At 38.9% G+C, this 19,298-nt stretch overlaps 1 pseudogene; it reads left to right on the plus strand.

Moving 5' to 3' along the window:
• The first annotated feature begins 223 nt into the window (after positions 1 to 223).
• LOC121996431 lies at positions 224 to 3,492 on the plus strand (annotated as a pseudogene).
• Positions 3,493 to 19,298: the final 15,806 nt, after the last annotated feature.

Raw genomic sequence — 19,298 nt, forward strand, 5'->3', positions numbered from 1 at the left:
CGTACAGACAATCGTTTTCAGTATAAATGTATCATTAATTCAATCCGGCAATTTTATTATGTCATTTTTCTGTGTCCAATCCGTCTATGAAATATAATATTTTTTATATGGGTAAAGTGTCTAAGAATTTAACTTATAAGGTAATTAATTAATTAAATAGGTCTTGCACATGCTTTAAAATATTTTCCACGTGCATTAGATAAGCTTATAAATAGCAAGTGAAAGCTATGCATCAGCCACAAACCTCTTGATCACTACTTCCTAAGTTTCTAATTAAGATGGAGAAGCAATCAACCACCCCGGTTACTAGCAATGAAGATATAGTAATTCGTAAAACATCAAAATATCATCCGAGTATTTGGGGCGATTATTTCATCCACCACACTACTTCTCCTGCTCTCACAGAGGTATTTTATTAACTTCCCTCCACATTTATTCATTATTTATCACTCAATTTTTTCATTAATAAACACCTATTCATAAAATATATAATCATCTTAAAGGAAATTGAAAAGCATTGAATTATTTGTTTTAATTATTTAAAGGTAATATATATAGTTGTTGAATTTCATGTTTGATGATGTAGGTGTGGATTAGAGCAGAAGAGCTAAAGGAGCAAATAAAGAACTTGTTTCGAGAAACCAGTGACATATTGCAAATTATGAATTTGATCGATGCAATTCAGTTGCTCGGATTGGATTATCACTTTGAGAAAGAAATAGATGCGGCATTAAGTTTAATTTCTAAGCATGATGCTAAGAACTATGAACTTTATGAAACTTCTCTCCATTTTCGATTACTTAGGCAACATAGTTTTTATGTGCCTGCAGGTAGTTAACAATATAAATAAGCAAAAACTATTACACTATATATTCTGTCAAATAAAAATATATATCTAGAAAGGTCATCATTAAAACCTTTTAAATATAAGCTACAATATTTACATGCTATATATCATAAAAAAAAAAACTAATCAAATAGTTTGTTCTATATTACTATACTATTTGATTTGTTGTGAGATAATTATTAGTATTTTCCCACTATTGTAGATGTTTTTAACAAGTTCAAGGATGAGGAAGGAAACTTCATGTCAACCTTGAATGAAGATGTGAAGGGATTATTAAGCTTATACAATGCAGCTTACCTTAGGATACACGGGGAGTATATACTTGATGAAGCCATATTGTTTACAAAGAATAGACTTGCATCATTGTTGGACGAACTTAAACAACCTTTAGTGATATTGGTGTCTCATTTCCTTGAAACACCACTATGCCGGGGAAATAAACGACTCTTGGCAAGAAAATATATCCCTATTTATCAAGAGGAGGAAAGGCGAAATGAAGCAATATTAGAGTTTGCAAAGTTGGATTTTAATCTGCTACAATCTCTTCACCAAGAGGAACTAAAGAAAATTTCAATGTAAGTATAGTGAAGTTTCTTTTATGAAGAAATATTGGAGTACTTGAATATTTTCACATGAATTAAGTGTGAGTACCAAAGAAGTTGAATAAATGATTTCAAACTCACATATTATAATAATTCACATGATTTATTTGTCTAAATAAATGTTTTATTGTAGTTTAAGCTAATTATATTGTCTCATCTTTTTTTTTTACCTATTTGAAGATGGTGGAATGATCTAGCACTTGCTAAATCACTAAACTTTGCTCGCGATCGAATTGTGGAATGTTATTATTGGATACATAATGTGCACTTTGAGCCTCACTATTCTCGTGCAAGATTAATTTGTACCAAGGTTATTGCATTGTTGTCAGTTTTGGATGACATATATGATAATTATAGCACACTGCAAGAGAGCCAATTATTAACTGAGGCAATTCAAAGGTACCTATTGCATCCATTATTTTGCTAATTTTTGTTTTTCTTAATATTGCAATTAGTTGAGTAGTCTACATAGCTGATAAAACATCATAATTAAAATAAATTCAACTCAAATAAACAAAAAAACTGAAAGTTATAAAATGATAAATTACTGATCTAATTATAAAAGAATAATTAAAAACATAAGAAAAGGAAAAGAATTATGAGCTAAATATTGTAAGTTATTATAACAAATAGCAAAATGCATTCTTGATATTCCTTTAAAATAAAAAACAATGAAGACTACTTCTGATTAAAAAAACACATTAGCACCTACTTTATTTCTCAATTGAAGGAGATATGAACACATCTTCTGATCTTGTCAAAACAACTTTAAAATACCTGTAAGTCAACTAATATTTTGATCATTATCTAAAGATTAGATATCAACAACAAACATGTAACAATATGACATCAAATAACTATATAGTCATTATTTCTAATTTATTTCAAACTAATTTTGATATTCTTTATAAAGCTTTAAGATATTGTGACAATATAGTTAGTCAATTATGCATGTTAAGTTTGCTCATTTCAGGTGGGAACCTCAAGCCATTGATGAAGTACCAGAATACTTAAAGGATTTCTATCTCAAGTTACTAAGGACTTTCAAGGAATTTGAAAATGAACTAGAAAATGATGAGAAATACCGCATATCATTTCTTCAAGATGAGGTATATTTAAGTACATTGTAAAAATGATTAACGTATGTTTTTAACTTGTCAAATATAAACTAATTAAGTTTATCGTTTCCTTTTATGTAGATAAAAGCTATATCAAGGTCTTTCTTCATAGAAGCCAAATGGGGCATTGAAAATATGTACCCACACTAGAGGAACATCTAAGTAACTCACTAGACACCACTGGATATCGTTTGCTTATATGTGCCTCTTATGTAGGCATGGATCAGGTGGCATCAAAGGAGGTATTTGAGTGGGTTGCCAGCTTCCCCAAAATCATCAAAGCCTGCTGTATGATTTGTAGACTCATGGATGATGTAACTTCACATGAGGTGATTATTTTAGACAATTAATTTATTTGGTAGATATTCAAAAATATATTTTCTATTTCTTGAAATTTCTTTTGGAATTTTGCAGTTGGAGCAACAAAGAGAACATACAGCTTCAACTGTAGAATGTTATATGAAAGAGTTTGCCACAGATGAAAAAGAGGCTTATAAGAATCTTATGGAGATGGTGGAGGATGCATGGAAGGATCACAACAAAGAATGCCTCGATCAAACGCAAGTACCTCGACTTTTAATTGAAAACATAGTAAACTTTTCAAGAGTAGTAGAAGAATTTTACAAGTACATTGACGCATACACCGTTTCCAATACTACAATGAAAGATAATGTCAATATGTTGTTGGTTGAATCTGTTCTTATTTAAGAGTGTCACACCCTACAAATCCTAGCTAGTGACGATAATCAGAGGCCAGATCAATCACAATTTAAGGTGGTTTAATCTACATTTGAATAAAGTGAAAATCGAGTTTGGATGATTTATAGTATGTTATTGAAGTACTGGAATGCCTTAAGTATAAGGCGTATATTGTAACACGCATGTAACATTGTAGTAAATAAAATAATTAAGTGCTTGATTATCATAGTCTATAATCATTTTATTTTATTGTCGATCTAAAAATCAAGAATTGTTTAGAGAGACTTAAATTTATGTAGTATTTATATATGGTTGAGAAGATATAATTTGTATATTTTGGTTTGGAAATGGAAGAATCTAGTAAAATAAAAAAGAGATAACATATTTGAGACCAAACAATTTTAAAAAATGGAATAAATTAAATCTAATTTTATTGAATGGCAATAAAGAATTTGGTTTGCTAAAATGTCCTTCATAATACCCTTTAAAATCATTATAAAGCTCAATCACCATACTCTAGGTTAATTTTTAAAATTCATACAACTTAAGTATTGGACAATTTACCAGAGATTTTGGTGAAAATTATTGAATTGAAATTATATAAAGTCAATTCTAACTTATCTGTTGCGATAACCTAAGCGGATGATCTCAGACTGTTAGTGGAGATAGTTCTAGTAAGCTTCTAGTGGTTCAAGTCGCAAAGTCAATGCAGTGCGCATGCAACTTAATCGAGAAAGAAATTTGTCGAGGAAGATGCCAAGGCCTGTGCTCAATGCAGTTTTCTTAAAACAGATTCACTCCACCTACGGCTGTGCTTCAAGGTTCTCTTGGGTTATCTGTTTCTCACGATACAATGGCAAAACCATGCACACAACTAAACACTGGTTGTTCATGGTGAACTGAGAATGCATCTGAGTGCTATCACGAGTAGTTCAGCTGAGCGGATGCACAACTGTACGGAAAGAATCAGGGAATGAAGGTGGAGGAATTCTTTTGATATTGCTCTCGCTTTCTCTTTCGCATATCTTCCGCTACTCTACCATTTGCTCAAGATTCAACCTCTTATATAGGAGCTCTCACCTTGCCTATAATGAATGACCAAATTATGGTCATTTAATACTAGGTTTAATATCACCATTAATAGATTTAATGTTGTCATGAATGTCGAGACATTATGAAATCATTATTAATGAGTTTAATATTGCAATTAATATTAAGACATTACAAAATCACCATTAATGAGGTTAATGTTGTCATTAATATCGAGACGTTACAAAATCATCATTAATTTCATATTAATGCTTCTATTATACTCTTGAGTAGGTAGCAAAAAAGATATTCAGATGGAAAAATGTTAGTTCAACCACTTAGGTAAATTTTATCTCGACCGATCTAATATCCGATGTGTGTAGGTCATACTCGCATATGAATAAACTTGGTATAGTGTAATCTGTGCCCTGGACTTATACCCTCTTGCACACCCATGTGTAAGAGAGACTCTCTCCCTGTAGCGACCCACCTTCTACACTACTACTACTACTCTCTAAAGGTGGACGCTACTTAACTACTAACTCCACTTAATTTCCCTGTGAGGAGTCCTTACCGAAAAATTTCAGCAGCATCTCCCCTATACAGGTGACAATACCTTAAATACAAACACTATATACATCAGCCACAGACGGCTGGGACATGCATCAAACAACTCACGCAGTAAATAATCCAAAACAAAGGAAAACTATACCAGAAATCATCTCATAAGATCACAATTCATCTACCATGTCCTAATAACATCAAGATAACATATACCATCCCAAATACTTCTAACATAGCAAAAGGGAAAGAAAACTAAAAGAAACTCCTTTCTAGTCTCAAGGCTTCCATAATCCAGGCATCGCACATCCACCACACATCTCCTTGTCGCCTTCCTTCTGACTATAGCTTCCCTTTACCTTTATCTGCAGTAGGAGGAAATGCAACTATAAGCGAAATACTTAGTAAGTACTAAACTATCTCACAAAAACTCGAGGTGCGTTGAATATAAAGGTGCTAAAACTGAAATGCTAAAAGAAAGCTACTCATGCTCATCTAATAGCAAAGTACTCAAATAAACTGCATACTCATGATATACAAGAATAAAGTTGAATACTAGAAATAAAACTAATCATGCTCACTAAACTGATAAGAAAATTAATGAAACTAATGTTGTATGCTTAGAATTAAAGGAACTAAACTTGGCTGATTCTAAACATAGGTGATACTTGTTTCATTTACTTATAGTTTCATACTTGAAATTAATACTTAACCTTCTTCTTCTCTTTCTTGGGCCCAGGCTTAGTACCATCTTACGCGCTCTCTAATAGTGACTGAGGTAGCGAGCCTCCAGTCCTATGAGGATAAAGACCTTGGTCTTACCAGGGCCAAGACCTTGGAATTAGTCACCTGGATTTGTTTAACGACAACCTTGGAAGTCGGGTACTAGCCTCTTACTTTAAATTTCTTGTTATCTTTATACTCTTATATTAAAATGCCTTGGCATTTGTTTTAACCACTTGGTGTGCTTTTGATCTTAATTTCTGGAATTCGGAATCAATTTAGGACTGGGTCTTTTCTTACTTATTGCTTCCCATAATCTCCTAGAAGAGCTTACTAGAACACTGTAAAATTTTCTAAAGAATTTCACAACAAGAAACCGAATGTGAACTTAAATAACAGTTGAAGCATAAAGCATAAAATTTCTAAATGCATTCAAATGTAAGCGTGTCGTAGTTCTAGAACAACTAAGCTAACTAGAACATGTTGATCTGCTATACATGCAATTTATCGCAACTAAACCACCAAAGCCTAATTTTCAAGTTAAAGCTACGATTTATCATGCAAATCTTCTAGAAAAGAACTAAACTCAACAATCACTAGCATACCTAGCAAATGTTATAGAATAGCTACGCCACTGATTTGTAACTCACGGCAGGAAACAACATAACAGGTAATCTAAACATTTCTTAGTGTGCTTACATGCTAAGAATTAAAGTGAACTCCTTCTATACAATTAAACTCGAACAATAAACTAGCATGCTTAACATGTATGCCACGGAAGGTAAGTAATGGAAGGGAAGATCCTAGCTTATAATCCTGTTCAACAGCAAACCCAAGCAAGAAACTTTCGGCACAGCAACTTAGCATGGCAATTTGGCATAGCAACTTCTAAAAGGAAACCTAACATAGAAATTTCAACACAGCAACCCTAGCTTATTCAAAAGGGAAACCCTAGCATAGAAATCTGAAAACCTAATGCCCTAACATGGCAAATTCGGTACAACACACCTTAGCACAACAATTTAGCACAGCAAACGCAAACCCTAGCATATACTTCTACTCGGCACAGTAAGATCCAGAAGCAAGGAAACGAAACCCAAAAAGGAATTCAGAGCAACTCCTACCACAGGTGAGTAGTACTTACCTCGCTGTTCTTGGACTTACAACCATAGGGAAGCTTCTAGGGTTTCGGCTAGTTCGCGATCTTGGCGTTCCCTTCGTGTCCGCGCGTCCTCCTTGACGAGACGAGCTCGAATCTGAGAAGAGCTCGCCGATTCACCCCTTGGCCGCCCGCCAGAGACAAAACCTTTGCCTCGTCTTCATTTTCACCCGAGAGGAAATCGCAGTCCCGTGCGTGAGGGAGAAGGAAAATTAGGTTTCGGCTAAAACTTAAGTTCTCCTTTTAATACCTAAAATTTCTGTCACCAACTACTACTTAAATATATTTGCTTCCCTTCTTAATCACAAAACAACCACGGAATAGTTGGTTGGCTGGGTTTTGACGGAGCCAAAGGCCTGGGCTTCGATCCTCAGCCGCGCCCCTTTTTATGTCAATTTATTTTAAATGTTCCAACTATAGCTTAAATACCATTTGGTTCGGGTTTTACTAAGAAACCCGCGACTGGTCTGTTGGTTAAGCGAATCTCTGCTTAACCCGAGGTTTCCGGTTCAAACCTCGGCTTGGATATTTTTTTGTCAAAAATCTCTTTCGTTTGTAAAAATACCAAACGACCTCCCAAAATTACATCAAAATACTCTAAAAATTTCTAAAAATCTCTAGAATATTTTAAAAGTATTTCCCAATATTTTTAAGGACACTTAGAACTCGAAATAGGGAAAGTTGGGTCGTTATAATCCCCCATACCTTATAAAAAGTTCGTCCTCGAACTTAGAATAGTTATGGATATTTCTGTCTCATATTGTCCTCACGCTCCCAAGTAACTTCCTCGTGCTTCTGGTTCTGCCAGATGACCTTCACTAGTAGTACCTCTTTATTCCTTAGTCACTTAACTTCTCTGTCCACTATCTGTGTAGGTCTGCTCTCATAGCTAAGATCCTCTTGAATCTGCACTGACTGAGGCTCAATCACTTGGCTAGGGTCATGGAGACACTTCTTTAGCATGGAGACGTGAAATACATTATGTATTGCTGACATGCCTTGTGGTAAGTTCAGCTTGTAAGCTACTTTCCCAATCCTCTCTATGATCAGGTAAGGTCCTACATAGCGGGGACTTAATTTGTCCTTCTTGCCAAATCTCATCACTCCCTTCATAGGAGCAACCTTGAGAAAGACTGAATCCCCTACTTGAAATTCAAGTGGCTTACGGCGTGTGTCAGCATAACTCTTCTGTCTACTCTGGGCAGTCTCAATCCTCGGTCTGATCCTCTAGATAGCCTGAGTGGTTTCTTCTATCATCTCAGTTTGGATGCCCAGCTCTACTTCCATTTCTCTTCTTTCACCTGCTTCTTGCCAGCAAATGGGTGATCTGCACTTCCTGCCATACAATGCCTCATAAGGTGCCATCTTGATGATGGCCTGATAGCTATTGTTGTAGGCAAACTCAGCTAGGCATAGATACTTGCACCAACTTCCCTTGAAATCTAGCGCACAAGCCCTGAGCATATCTTCTAAAATTTGATTTACTCGCTCTGTCTGTCCATCAGTCTGAGGATGGAAGGCTGTGCTGGACTTGAGTTTGGTGGCTAGTGCATTCTGAACACACTCCCAAAAGTGTGAGGTGAAGCACCCATCTCTATCAGAAACGATAGATTTAGGAACTCCATGAAATCTGATCACCTCTTTAACGTATAGCTGCGCCAACTGCTTTATAGAGTGGGACATCTTGATGGCTAGAAAATGAGCTGACTTAGTCAATCTGTCCACTACTACCCATATTGTGTCATATTCGTTTGTAGTTCTTGGAAGACCTGTTATGAAGTCCATGGATATGTCTTCCCACTTCCACTCTGGTATTGGGAGAGGTTGTAACATTCCTCCTGGTCTCTGGTGTTCTGCTTTGACTCTCTAGCATGTCAGGCGGGTATTGACATACTTAGCAATGTCTCTTTTGAGTCCAGACCACCAGAACCTTTGTTTCAAGTCTTGGTACATCTTGGTGGAACCAGGATGCATGGAGTAAGGAGTACTATGAGCTTCTTCTAAAATCTTCTTTCTCAACTCTTCGTCATTGGGGACACAAAGGCGGTTCCCCTGGTAGAGGATTCCACTATCTGATACTCGAAACTCTGAATTTCCCTTTTCTTGTATCCCTTGCTTGATCTTTTGGATATCTGGATCTTCACTTTGCTTTCTCTGTATATCCTCAAGCAGGGTTGACTCTAAGGTCAATGCAGAGAGTTGCCCATAAATAATTTCCATTCCGAAGTCTGTCAACTCCTTTTGTAGTGGCAGGGCTAATGATGACAAGGACATCAGGGATGCGCTGGATTTTCTGCTTAGTGCATCTGCCACTTTATTAGCTTTGCTTGGGTGGTAGACTATTTCACAGTCATAATCTTTGACCAACTCTAGCCACCTATGCTGTCTCATGTTTAAGTCCTTGTGAGTGAAGAAGTACTTAAGACTTTGATGGTTTGTGAAGATTCTGCACTGGACTCCATACAAGTAATGTCGCTAGAGTTTTAGTGCAAAGACCACTGCTGCCAGCTCAAGATCATGAGTGGAGTAGTTCTTCTCATAGTCTTTGAGTTGTCTGGAAGCAAAAGCTATAACTTTTCCTTCTTGCATGAGAACAGCTCCTAAGCCCATCTTGGAAGCATCATTGTAGATGTCAAAACTCTTGTCACTCTCTGGAACGGTCAGAATAGGAGCACTGGTCAGTCTCTTCTTCAACTCTTGGAAACTCTGCTCACATTTGTCTGACCATCCAAACTTCTTGTTCTTCCTGGTGAGGGCTGTTAGTGGAGAAGCTATTCTGGAAAAGTCTTCCACGAATTTCCTATAGTACCTAGCTAAACCAAGGAAGCTTCTGATCTCCCTGGCGTTCTTGGGTCTACTCCAGTTGTTGACCGCTTCTATCTTGGCTGGATCTACTTGAATACCTTCTTTAGAAATAATGTGACCTAAAAACGCCACCTGATTTAACCACAACTCGCACTTTGAGAATTTAGCATAAAGCTGCTTTCGCTGAAGGGTCTGCAGTACTATCCTCAAGTGCGTGTCATGCTCCTCTGGGGTTCTTGAATAGACTAGAATGTCGTCGATGAATACGATGATAAATTTGTCAAGGTATTCTCTAAACACTCTGTTCATTAAGTCCATGAAGACCGCTGGTGCATTAGTCACACCAAAAGGCATGACTACAAACTCGTAATGTCCGTATCTGGTCCTGAAAGCTATTCTGGGTATATCTCTTTTTTTCACCTTCAGCTGATGGTACCCAGAGCGCAGGTCTATCTTTGAGAACACTGTTGCCCCTTTCATTTGATCAAATAAGTCGTCGATCCTGGGAAGGGGTACTTGTTCTTGATTGTTACTTGATTCAGAGCTCTATAATTTATGCACATCCACATAGATTCGTCCTTCTTCTTGACAAACAACACAAGAGCTCCACAAGGTGAGTGACTAGGGCGGATGAAGCCTTTGTCAAGCAGCTCCTGAAGTTGTTCTTGTAACTCTTTCAACTCTGCTGGAGACATGCGGTATGGAGCTTTTGAAATTGAACCGGTACCAGGAACCAGTTCAATCTCAAACTCCACTTCTCTGTTGGGAGGTAGTCCAGGTAGCTCTTCTGGAAATACTTCTGGATACTCGCATACTACCCGAACATCCTCCTTCTTGAGTCCTTTCTGTTCTTCTGCATTTACTATGTATGCAAGAAAACCAGCACACCCTTTAGCTAACATCTGGTGAGCTGCTAAAGAAGAGAGAAGTTTTTGTGTCTTCTTCCTTGGCACTCCCGTGAATTCAAAAGGTGGTTCACCCTCTAGACTGAAGATTACTTTCCTTCTGCAGCAGTCTACTGAAGCACTATACTTGCTGAGGAAATCCATACCAAAAATGATATCGAAATCCTGCATGATGAGGACTACCAGATCAACATATAGTTCTCGGTCTGCAATCCTGATCGGTACAGCTCGAAGCCACTGATTGGACTCCATGACTTCCCCAGAAGGTAGGGTCGTAAGGAACTTGGAGTTCATGCTTTCTGTAGGCACTTGTAATTTACTGGAAAAGGGTACTGATACAAAAGAATGGGTCACCCCAGTATCAAATAGTACAGTAGCTAAATGCTGAAAAATAACTACTTGACCTGTTACGACCATGGAGGCACCAGCAGCTTCCTCTTTGGTGAGGGAGAACACTCTGGCGCTGTCAAAGGCTGGAACTGGTGGAGCTTCCAACCTTCCCTGACTGATAAAGGGTCCCTCTAGTGCTGCTTCCATGTGATATAACTGTGCAGGCTGGCCTCCATATTGCACTGGCTGTGGCTGAGGTGCTTTGAGCTTGTTAGGACATTCTTTAGCCATGTGTCCTTCCTGACCACAAGAATAACATCCAGTCTTACCCAAAAGACAGGCTCCTGGATGCATTCTCCCACATTTGGGACAGGGAGGGAACTTGGTCTGCTTGTTGGCTAGTCCTCCCTTTTGGTTACCTCCTGAGTTCCACTGCTTTCTTTTACTACCCTTGCCCTTCCAGTTCTGTTTACTTGACTGCGATTTTTGGCTCCCCACTGACTTGTCCTCTATCTTCACTGGCTTGTGCTATGCTCGTTGTGCTTTGATGGCGTTCAGGTAGTTCTCAGCAATTAATGCCCTACTGATAAGCTCTTCACCAATCTGGGGCCGATGAGCTCCATTGCTCATGTTCAGTGCTATCTGTGGTCTCAGCATTCTGAGCATCAATCTGACTCGCTCCTTCTCTATACTTATTAACTCTGGGCAGAGACGAGCTAGTCTGTTGAACTTTTTGGTTGCTTCTTCCACTGACAGGTCACCTTGTTTGAACTCTATAAATTCCTTATAGTGCTTGTTGGTGATCTGTAGGTGGAAGAACTCTTCATAAAACTCTGACTGAAAATCAACCCTGCTCATCTGATTGACTGCCTTCTTGGTCTTTATCCTCTCCCACCACATACGAGCATCTCCTGACAGGCAGAAAGAGGCGCACTTGACCTTCTCGACTTCTGTTTAGTCTAAAAGCTTCATGGTGCTCTCTAGTGTTTTGAACCAAGCCTGGGCATCCCAGGGTTCAGTAGTGCATGAGAAGCTCTCTGGTTTCAATTTCAGCCACTGTATGAGGTAAGCTTCTTGTCTCTGAGATTCTGTGATGACTCTTTGGGCAGCTGGTGGAACCTCAGTTACCACTGGAGTCTCCGCAGTGACAGCTGGGGGAGGGGGAGGAACTGATTGCTGATTTGCCATCAGATTGGCAATTACTTGCTGCTGGTCTGCTACTTGTTTCTGGAGTTGGGCCACAACTTCAGAAAGATTGGGCTCAGTTGCTCTAGGAACTTCGTTCTATTGAGCTGGTTCCTCAGTATGGGCAGTACGGGGACGTCCTCTTCTTGCCATCTAATTATGCAAAGGAAAAGGCTTGATATCTTCTTTAACCATTCTAACATATATATATATGGATCAAGAAAGGAGAAACAATAACTTCTATCTTACTTAAGTACTCATAAGCAATTACTCTGTACTGCAGTTAATAATAAGGAAAGCAATAAAAGAAAGAATTTAAATACTTTCTTACTTGAAGACGGTAAGGTTGATGTTGATGTGTGTGTGATGTTGGAGAATGGGAACTGCTCTAATACCAACTGTAGCGACCCACCTTCTACACTACTACTACTACTCTCTAAAGGTGGACACTACTTAACTACTAACTCCACTTAATTGCCTCGTGACGTGTCCTTACCGAAAAATTTTGGCAGCATCTCCCCTGTACAAGTGACAATACCTTAAATACAAACACTATATACATCAGCTACAGACGGCTGGGACATACATCAAACAACTCACGCAGTAAATAATCCAAAACAAAGGAAACTATACCAGAAATCAACTCACAAGATCACAATTCATCTACCATGTCCTAATAACATCAAGATAACATATACCATCCCAAATACTTCTAACATAGCAAAAGGGAAAGAAAACTAAAAGAAACTCCTTTCTGGTCCCAAGGCTTCCATAATCCAGGCATCGCACAACCACCACACATCTCCTTGTCGCCTTCCTTCTGACAATAGCTTCCCTTTACCTTTATTTGCAGTAGGAGGAAATGCAACTATAAGCGAAATGCTTAGTAAGTACTAAACTATCTCACAAAAACTCGAAGTGCATTGAATATAAAGGTGCTAAAACTGAAATGCTAAAAGAAAGCTACTCATGCTCATCTAATAGTAAAGTACTCAAATAAACTGCATACTCATGATATACAAGAATAAAGTTGAATACTAGAAATAAAACTAATCATGCTCACTAAACTGATAAGAAAAGTAATGAAACTAATGTTGTATGCTTAGAATTAAAGGAACTAAACTTGGCTGATTCTAAACATAGGTGATACTTGTTTCATTTACTTATAGCTTCATACTTGAAATTAATACTTAACCTTCTTCTTCTCTTTCTTGGGCCCAGGCTTAGTACCATCTTATGCGCGCTCTCTAATAGTGACTGAGGTAGCGAGCCTCCATTCTTATGAGGATAAAGACCTTGGTCTTACCAGGGCCAAGACCTTGGAATTAGTCACCTGGATTTGTTTAACGACAACCTTGGAAGTCGGGTACTAGCCTCTTACTTTAAATTTCTTGTCATCTTTATACTCTTATATTAAAATGCCTTGGCATTTGTTTTAACCACTTGGTGTGCTTTTGATCTTAATTTCTGGAATTCGGAATCAATTTAGGACTGGGTCTTTTCTTACTTATTGCTTCCCATAATCTCCTAGAAGAGCTTACTAGAACACTGTAAAATTTTCTAAAGAATTTCACAACAAGAAACCGAATGTGAACTTAAATAACAGTTGAAGCATAAAGCAAAAAATTTCTAAATGCATTCAAATGTAAGCGTTCCGTAGTTCTAGATAAACTAAGCTAACTAGAACATGTTGATCTGCTATACATGCAATTTATCACAACTAAACCACCAAAGCCTAATTTGCAAGTTAAAGCTACGATTTATCATGCAAACCTTATAGAAAAGAACTAAACTCAACAATCACTAGCATACCTAGCAAATGTTATAGAATAGCTACGCCATTGATTTGTAACTCACGACAGGAAACAACATAACAGGTAATCTAAACATTTCTTACTGTGCTTACATGCTAAGAATTAAAGTGAACTCCTTCTATACAATTAAACTCGAACAATAAACTAGCATGCTTAACATGTATGCCACGGAAGGTAAGTAATGGAAGGGAAGACCCTAGCTTATAATCCTGTTCAACAGCAAACCCAAGCAAGAAACTTTCGACACAGCAACTTAGCATGGCAATTTGGCATAGCAACTTCTAAAAGGAAACCTAACATAGAAATTTCAACACAGCAACCCTGGCTTATTCAAAAGGGAAACCCTAGCATAGAAATTCGAAAACCAAATGCCCTAACATGGCAAATTCGATACAGCACACCTTAGCATAGCAATTTAGCACAGCAAACGCAAACCCTAGCATATACTTCTACTCGGCACAGCAAGATCCGGAAGCAAGGAAACAAAACCCAAAAAGGAATTCAGAGCAACTCCTACCACAGGTGAGTAGTACTTACCTCGCTGTTCTTGGACTTACAACCGTAGGGAAGCTTCTAGGGTTTCGGCTAGTTCGCGATCTTGGCGTTCCCTTCATGTCTGCGTGTCCTCATTTACGAGACGAGCTTGAATCCGAGAAGAGCTCGCCGATTTACCCCTTGGTCGGCCGCCGGAGACAAAGCCTTCGCCTCGTCTTCGTTTTCGCCTGAGAGGAAATCGCCGTCGCGCGCGTGAGGGAGACGGAAAATTAGGTTTCGGCTAAAACCTAGGTTCTCCTTTTAATATCTAAAATTTCTATCACCAACTACTACTTAACTATATTCGCTTCCCTTCTTAATCATAAAACAACCGCGTAACAGTTGGTTGGCTGGGTTTTGACCGAGCCAAAGGCCTGGGCTTCGATCCTCAGCCGCTCCCCTTTTTATGTCAATTTATTTTAAATGTTCCAACTATAGCTTAAATACCATTTGGTTAGGGTTTTACTAAGAAACCTGCGACTGGTCTGTTGGTTAAGCGAATCTCTGCTTAACTCGAGGTTTTCGGTTCAAACCTCGGCTTGGACATTTTTTTGTCAAAAATCTCTTTCGTTTGTAAAAATACCAAACGACCTCCAAAAATGACATAAAAATACTTTAAAATTTTCTAAAAATCTCTAAAATATTTTAAAAACATTTCCCAATATTTTTAAGGACATTTAGAACTCGAAATAGGGAAAGTTGGGTTGTTACACTCCCCATGCATTTGTTCATATCATATATGCATGTAAACCAATATAAATTAACTAACATGCCTTGAAACTCTCAATGCAGGACTAGAGTCCCATTCACAATGGGACCTCTTTCCTTTCTACCTCTTCATCATTCACATATATCCTACAATCCTCCATATGAATTGATATAGGGTATGTGATAGCATTCAATAGTTGAGTTCAGTATAGGACATGTAGGTTTTACCCTTTGAACCTTCTCTTATAAAGATCTATTTGCTTACTACTGATTGTAGACGCAATGTCCTTGAATTGTTCTACCGTCTGTGTAAGTATTGACATATCTCATCCAAGACTTTCATTGATACAACTCAGTTCTCATGAGTGTATTTATTCTTGGCCATGAACACGCCTAGTTATACGAGAAGTTCTAAGAATTGTGTCTTCAATTCTCTTTAAAGATTCTCCACTTCTTTCTCATATAGGTGATCTCTTAAGAGTATTTTACATTACTCTACTAGACCATTAAAAGCTGTGTGCTCAACCTCCATCCTTCACTGGTCCATTGGGTTGTTCCCCCATAGTGAGTAACTTTGTCGGTACAATTAGGTTGTATTGATGTAATTTGTACTAATGATCTAACTTAGGTTTAATGAATCATAAGGGGATTAAAGTTAGAGTATTTGTGAAATGATTACTTTACCAAGTGTACAGGAGTTGATGAGTCTGAAGGGCATAACACCAAGTTGAAATCTAGCTAGGTTGGTGGGACCCGAAAGCTGGTGCGAAGTCTATATAGGTCCACGGGACCTGATATCTAGCGAGAAATTCAATTGGATCCGCTGGACCTAACAACTGGTCGAAATCCAGTTGGGTCTGAAGATCTAACAACTTGCAGAAATACTTGGCGGGTCAAAGACTAATCAAGCGACTGCAGTTGGTAAGTAAAAGGTAAGCAACTGGAGAAGAGATTCAGTGAGAATGTGTTCCAGGTTGAGGGAATAGTAGGTGTCGATCCTGTTGGATCGATGAGTTTCGCTAGAGGGGGGTGAATAACGATTTAAAAAAAATCTCGAGTAAGCAGCAGAAAAGTGAAAATAGTAACAATGCTAATAAGGTTCGATTTACTTGGTTCGGAGTCTTTGGCGACTCCTACTCCAAGGCCCGCACTCGTTCAGTGCTTTCATTGGGCAATCACCAATAATTCGAAAGGTTTTTACAAATGCAGTTCAACAATTATTAAGTAAGTGAAAAGAAACTGACAATAAGAAAGTAATAAAAAAGAACACAACTTGTTGTAGAGTTTTCGCAACGTCGCAGGAGCATAGAGGCGTAGATTGTGAGTTTTTGTCGTTCATTGATCTGTTCCAGCCTTCACCCTCCTTATATAGGAAGTTCAGGGTGTCTAGATGTAACGACCCAGCTCCTAGGTACTAAGCTGTGAGCCGGTTCGCTACATTAACTACTGAAACTACTGTGCTGTACTGTGCGAAAACTGAGTAAAATAAAATTTTACTAAACTATTGTAGTTGCCTCTGCTAACACTGTGAGAGTGAGATTTTATATTCAACTACCCTCGAGATATTCATAGCTATGCTGGGGAGGTGAAACTGAAGCTTCGGATCAGTCCGTGGAACGATCCACTGGCGCGCACGGAAACGCTGGCTGGATTGGTCTGCCGACCGATCCAGCTGCTCACTGATCGGTCGGGAGACCGATCAGTGACTGCAGTTTCGTCCCGAACTCTCTGTTCGCGGACGGATCGGTCGGCTGACCGATCCAGGGAGATACAGTAGGCTACTGTATCCATCTGGATCGGTCGGCTGACCGATCCAGGAGGAGGAATGGCACTGGATCGGTCTACTGACCGATCCAGGTGTTGATAGTCTGAAACGAAATCCGAATTCCTGATTTCCAGCACTGATTCGTGCCAAAATCACATACACAAGCTCTAAGTACATGAAAAACACTCTAGCATGTAAATATTAACATTCTAACATGATAAACTAAACAAGACATAGTTTACTAAGCTATAACACCTAGTAACAAGACTAAGTCATAAAACTAGTCATGTTAAGTACCAAAACTGAAATGAAAGCGTATAGATCCCAAGGATCTTTATTCCAGACCCCTTGCACACACACATCGTAGCATCGCCCTCCAGCCTCCGCTAGTCCACTTTTCTTTTACCGGTATCTGCAGTATAAGAAAAGTAGCATCTGTAAGCTAAAAAGCTTAGTAAGAAACCATCTACCTCACAAAAACATGCAACGATGCAATTATGTTTTTAAAACATGCTATTTAAAAACTAAACTAAGCATGGCAACATGGCATGGCATATAAAAGTATAAACTGGAACTGAGACATGGCGTAGCACATAAATTGTACATGCTCTAAACTGAACATGGCATACTTATAAACTGAGTATGAAACTGAACTAGTCATGCATACATCTAAATCTGTACATGAACTCAAATCATATAAACTGAACCTGAACTGAACTGAAAGCTAAATTAGTGTTCTCATCACTGGTTTCAAAATTGAAAACTATACATATAATAGATGAAAATACTAAACATGCTGCTGGGGCCCTAGCAACTGTACTTACTGTGCGCGCATCCCTACGAGACCCGGGGTTGCAAGTTCCGAATCTAGCAGGGTTACTAGGTTATCTGAACCTAGGGACGACTGTGGGAGTCCAGCCCATGGATATCTGATCCAAAGACAGTGCCAACTGAATAAAAGTAAAATACTGAATGCTGTTTTATTTTACTTTGCTGTTCTAGGTTATCTGAACCTAGAGCTAGGTTATCTGAACCTAGAGGCTACTGTGGGAGCCCACCCAATGGATATCTGATCCATATAGCTGTAATAACTGATAATAACAGAGTAAAATGTTTCTAATACGTTTTACATGCTGTTAGGACGCCTACTGGTGCATCCTTTTGAACTAGGCATTCTACTGAATGCTTGGCGTGCACTGAGAGCACACCCTATAATTGAAAACTGTAAAACTACTAAACTAACGCCAAAACTAACAAGCGAGAGCAATTATACTGCAGGTGAGGGGTTTCTTACCTCAATCGCAAGGTTTTCTTACAATTTCTTTCGCTAGAAATTTCGGTGAAGACAAATTTCTTGACGATTCGCTCGCGTCCACGTGTTCTACTCGCGGAGGGAACTTCCTTGTGTTGAAATCGTTGCCGGATGGTAACCTTGGGACCCTAGGAAGAAAGCCCTAGCCTTTCCTTGATGTGGCGCCGAGAGAAGGAGGAAGAAAAGGAGGGGGCGGCGTGAATGGTCTCGGTGAAGAGGGATTTGCCGAACCAAAATAAAATAACCCAACTCCATCTTAAGTTTATTATTTATATTAAGTGGTTTAATGAACCCAACTCTAATATAAATATATTTGGTTCTCCTTTCTTTCAGCACGGCCCTGCTGGGTTCACCGGTTACTAAACTTATCCGTAAACGATAGGTCTCGGGTTCGATTCCCGCCTAAGCTATTTTACGGTTCCAATTATTTTTGCCACTTCCGCTACTCGGAAAATTCTGGAAAAATATCTAAAAATTCCACAAAAATCATAGAATAATTCTAAAATAAATTCGGGAATTTTTCGAGCTTTACAATCCCCCATACCTTATAAAGAGTTCGTCCCCGAACTTAAAACAATTCTGGGTACTTCTGTCTCATGCTGGCCTTTGTCTCCCAAGTCGCCTCTGCTGCTGTGTGATTTTGCCAGCTGACTTTGACTAATGGTACTTCTTTGTTCCGTAATATCTTTACTGCTCGGTCTATTATCTGAATAGGCCGATTGTCATAGCTGAGATCATCACGGACCTGTACCAACTGGGGCTCAATCACCTGGGTGGCGTCTGGAATATGCTTCTTCAGCATGGAGACATGAAATACGTTGTGGACAGCTGACATCTCCTGAGGTAGCTCTAGCTCATATGCTACCTTGCCCACTCTCTTCGTGATAAGGTATGGTCCCATATATCTGGGAGCTAGCTTGCCCTTCTTCCCAAAGCGCACTTCCTTCATGGGAGCTACTCGAGGAAAACTGTATCCCCAATCGAAAACTCTAGGGTGCTGCTGTATCAAGATAGCTCTTCCGACGGCCTGCGGTCCTCTATCCTCCGCGAATCTGCTGTGGTATCTGCTACTAGATCCGTCTCAAGCTCTAGTTCATTCTGCTCACCACTCTCATACCAGAAGGTGATCTGCACCTCCGCCCATAGAGTGCCTCATAAGGTGCCATGCCGATAATGGCCCGATAACTGTTGTTGTATGCAAA

This window comes from Zingiber officinale, chromosome 6A (genome assembly GCF_018446385.1).
Source record: "Zingiber officinale cultivar Zhangliang chromosome 6A, Zo_v1.1, whole genome shotgun sequence".
NCBI lineage: Eukaryota > Viridiplantae > Streptophyta > Magnoliopsida > Zingiberales > Zingiberaceae > Zingiber > Zingiber officinale.